We start from the raw sequence: 5,229 nt of genomic DNA on the forward strand, positions 1-5,229 counted from the left end.
TGGAAAGATCTCCCAAACTCATAAATTGGTAAGATTAATATGGTAAAAAAAAAATGGCCATTCTACCAAAAGTAATCATTAGACTTAATACAATCTCCATCAAAATTCCAACACAATTCTTCACAGAACTCAAAAGGATAATGTTCAGCGTCGTATGGAAACACAAGATGGTCGCAAGATGGTCAAAACCATCCTAAATAATCAAAGAAGCTCTAAAGGTCTCACCTGAATCCCAGAGCTCAAATTGTACCACAGAGCTATAGTAATAAAAGCAACATGGTACTGAGACAGAAACAGACACACGGATCAATGGAACTGAATTGAGGACCCAGACATGAGTCCACACAACAATGAAAGCTAGTTGTTTGGTTTGGGGGAGGGTTTTTGTTTGTTCTTTTTTATATGTAATTAATTCAGAAATACACACTGGAGAAAAGACAGTATCTTCATCAAATGGTGCTGGACCAAACCGGTTTGGCTGCGTATAGAAGAATGCAAATGAAGCCTACCTCTCACCTTGCCCAAAACTCAACTCCACATGAATCAAAGACCTCAACATTGGGCCAAATTCACTGAATCTGACAGAAGAGAAAGTAGAGAAAAGTCTTGAACTCATTATCACAGGAAAAGAATTTTCTGAACAGAATACCTTTAGCACAAGCACTAAGACCAACCATTGACAAATAGGACCTCATGAAACTAAAAAGCTTTTGTAAGGCAAAAGACACCATCATTGACACAAAGTGACAGACTACAGATTGGGTAAATATTTTTGGCAACCACACATCTTATAGAGAGAGGGCTAATATCTAAAATACATAAAGAACTTTAAAAAATGGGCATTAAGAAAACAATAGCCCAATTTAAAAACGAGATATAGAACTAACAGAAGATTCTCGAAAAGGGAAATACAAACGCTGAGAAACACTTCAAGAAACGGTCAACACGTTTAATCATCAGAGAAATGCACATCAAAACTACTCACGCCTATCAGAAATGCCAAGATCAATAAAAGAGTCAAGAGCGTGTGCTGGCAAGGATGATAAGGATGTGTGCTGGTAAGGAGAACTCTCATCCACTGTGGTAGGGAAGCAAACTTGTACAGTCACTATGGAAGTCAGTGTGGTAATTTCTCGGAAGATGGCAATAGGTCTACCTCAATATCCAGCCGTACCACTCTTGGGCAGAGACACCCACAGGTCTCTACATCTTGCTACAGAGATGCTTGTTCATCCATGTTCACTGCTGCTCCCTTCACAATAGCAAGGAATTGGAAGCAGCCTAGATGTTTAACAGACGAAGGGATTAAAAAAAAAAAAAAACAGTGATACATTTATACAATGTAATATTACTCAGCCATTTTTAAACAGAAAGTGAAATCATGAAATTTGCCAGTAAATGAACGGAACTAGAAAAAAAACCTGAGTGAGGTAACCCAGACCCCAGAAGAACAAATATTCATTTATATCTTCATCTTAGCTGCTGTCTACAATAAGCAAACTATAATCTGTATAACCATAGAAGATGGCGTAGACAAAGGAGAGACAGAAGATGTGGTTTGGATTGGAGGGGAGGAGGGGAGGATCTCAGAGGAGTTAGGGGAGGGGAAACCATAACCAGAATGTATTGTAAGGAAATAGTCTATTGGTGGGGGGGGGGGGGCATGGAGTAGAAACAAAATTTCTCTGTGTAGCACTGGCTATCCTAGGACTCCCTTTGAGGACCAGACTGGTCTCGAAGTTAGAAATCTGCCAGCCTCCTCCTCCTGAGTGCCAGGACTAAAGGTATGTGCCACCACGCCCAGACCATTAAGAAAATCTATTTTCAATAAAAGAAGAAATGGGGGGGGGATGAGTCCAAGGTAATCCTTGGTTATATAATGTGTGTTGGTTTCCAGCCAGGTTACATGAGACAGTGTCAAAAAGAAAGGGAAAAGATAAGGAGAGAAGAGGAAGAGAGAAGGGATGATAGGCGAGGACAGGAGAGGACAGGAGCAATGTCTTCTAAAAAATGGGAGCTTTCTCAGCAGAGCAATGGTGGCACATGCCTTTAATCCCTGCACTCAAGAGGCAGAGGCAAGCAGGTCCCTGAGTTTGAGGCCAGGCTGATCTACAGAGCAAGTTCCAGAACAGAGCTACACAGAGAAACTCCCCCACACACAAAAAAAGAAAAACCAGAAGAAAGAAAAAAGAGAGAGGGAGGGAGGGAGGGAGGGAGAGAGGGAGAGAGAGAGAGAGAGAGAGAGAGAGAGAGAGAGAGAGAGAATGGGTGTTTTCTCCATCTACTTCTTGCTCTTTGATGATGAATTCCAAGTCTATTTAAGTGTGTGGGGTGTGTGTGTGTGTGTGTGTGTGTGTGTGTGTGTGTGTGTGTGTGTGTGTACATTCATGCTCGTATGTTCATGCATACGGGTCATGTGTGGTATATTGCATATGAAAGTGCAGAAGCCAGAGCAAGGTCTCTGGTATCTTCCTCTTTGACCCCTGCCACCGTTATTGCTTTGAAGCAATTGGTCTCTCTCCTGGAGATTTGGAAATGTCTGCTGGCCATAGAACTTCAGGGATATTGCTGTCCCTGTGGCCCCCTCCCATCAAGGCTGGAGTTACAGTCATATACTGCCACACTCAGCTTTTTACATGGCTCTGAGGATCCAAATTCAGGTCTTCATGCTTTCCAGGCAGACATATTACCAGCTGAGCCATCCACCCAGTCCTTCCTTTGTCTTAATAAACTATAGCCATCTCTTTGGTTCATACTAACTATCGGACGCTTCTTTTGTCAGTGTGCCTCTGCTCTAAATACAGCTTCTCATACATGTCATACCAGTCAGCTATCTAAGCTGACTCCTTTTGAGACATAATGCATACTTTGATTTTCTTCCTCCTCCCAATTCCTCTCTCTGCCGACCTTACTTCAATTCTCTGAAGCAATGTCTTTAATAAGAGTATCCTGTTATCGTGGGCCATCTTTTTGAACACCCCACTATTAACTGCTATTCACAGTCATCTTAATTCTGCCATGGGTTTTAACATTAGGTATGAGATGATGTGTTCTCTAATTTGTCCCCTGATGTGAGGCGGCTGGCTTTTCATCGACCCCTACCTCTGCTATTCAGGATCAAATCTTCTTTTAGACCTAAATGCCCATGAACTCTATTTTCTTACTTTCCTACTTAAAGGGAGTCAATTCCCTTTGAGACTTGCCTTTTTTTCTTGCAGCTTCTTTCAAAACAGCCATCAACAGATAGCACATGTTATTAATTAAAACCCTCTTCCCCAATCTCTTCCCTGAAAGGCAGGCATACAACCTAATTGATTATAAAGTCCTGCTGGCCCCATTTCTTTCTACCACCCTCCTTCCTGACTCCTGCCTGGCTGCCAACAGAGCAGCCCACTTCTATAGAATGAATTTACCAATATCCCTGTTATTCAAAATACAGAGAGTTGGGGGGAAAACTTGGGATCTCAGTAGCTTAGGGGAAATTCTTGCCTGCTTTTGCTATGTTTGGGTCAGTGGAGGACAGTTTATATTAGCTTTACTCAGGGGCCCAAGACGATGGAATCTGAACCAACAAGGAATATCAGCCATCGTCGTCGTGGGAAGAGAACAGATAAAAAGTACACCTCTCTCCCAAAGTGGTTCAGACAATTTCCGTTCACATCCCATTGGCTGAAACAAGTCATGTGGCCACATTTAAATTCAAGTGGATGAAAGGGTAAAATCAATGTCTCCAGTAGACATGAAAATATTGGCAAACAACGCTAGTGACTACATAACCCATTTAATAAACCTGCGTGTGCTTTCCCCAACACACACACACACACACACACACACACACACACACACACACACACACTATTTCTGTTAAGCTTGCAGGCTCTGCTCTAATAGAACCTCCCAGTTCGAACAAAAAGTTAGAGCCTGACATTTAATTCTCCGGGTTTCCAGTTTCAAACGATTGTCTCTGGCATTGTTGACATTTAAAGAAAAACAAAGAGCTAAAATGAAGAGGAAATATTTACAAACAGATATGAGAGCAGGTAACTGAGTATATGAGCGTTGTATTTGCAAATGTCATGGGCATATTGGCTTGAACTTTTCGAGCCAAATGGATTCTTCTCTAAGCTCCAGAACAAAGACAAGTATTAGCGATTTCAGTTGCCTTAAAAGACAGATCCACCTAACCCTAGAGTATGGAATTCAATATCATCCGAGTCTAATTTTCCCATTGGTTGTCTGGTTATAATAAATGTTCAATTGATTGAGTAATCCCATGGCCCTGACAAATATTGTGGCCACAGAAGGAAACAGCAATCAGGGCAGATGAAGAAAGTTTCCATTCCAAACCCCCTTGGCCACAACCACAGCGTGGTCATAAAGCTGGAGGCGTTTGGCCAAGGTTGATGCTGGAATGGAGTTAGACACTATTTATAAACTTTGGGAAGAGTTTCTAGTGAAATGTTTAAACCCGCTTTTGGAAAGCGAGGGGATTTGTTCATTTTACTGTCCAAACCTCCTTTGATCCATTAACTTCACATTTCCTCTACTTTCTGCAAATATTCAAGAGAGAAAGGCCATTTTTTCCCTTTAATATGGTGAGAAACAAATCATTCGCTCATAATCGAAAAAGCTCGTGGACATCTAACGGTGGCATTTTCCTCCATCCTGAGCTTTGTGAAGAAAGGCATTGCCTAAAAAGCATCTTCTTCACATAGATCCAGAGGACCAATCCTCCCCACCATAGCAGAAGATACCCTGACTTGAAGATCATAAACAAGAAAGTGTGTTCCCAAAGACATCAGCACCTTCTCCTAATCTTTCCTGGAAACCCATGGTGTGACTTTTGCTAAGTGAGAGTTCACATATCAGAGACTGACGTGCCACAGCAGGCCAGGGGACCCCATGCCAATGCAAATCAGCCCTACCGACAGTTGTGTTTTGTAACGTAATATTCAGTAAAGAATAGGGCAGGTCGCTTTTACACGTGCCAGTGGACACTATAACATCAACACGTCTTCTCGACAGACAGGATCTGGTCTAGAACCGCCGAGCTTCAGGAAGGGTTAACCGCCTCCATGCTAAAGGAAGCGCGTGCATCAGCTCTGCCCTCCCGGCAGGAAGTGAGGAAACACGCAGTTGCTGGGCTCTGGATATGGACAACGATGGCAGCTTCCAATGGAGACGGTCTGGAATGTTCAGTTGTTACAAGTTAACTGAGTTAGTTGACTG

The sequence above is a fragment of the Rattus norvegicus genome, chromosome 18 (genome assembly GCF_036323735.1).
Source record: "Rattus norvegicus strain BN/NHsdMcwi chromosome 18, GRCr8, whole genome shotgun sequence".
NCBI lineage: Eukaryota > Metazoa > Chordata > Mammalia > Rodentia > Muridae > Rattus > Rattus norvegicus.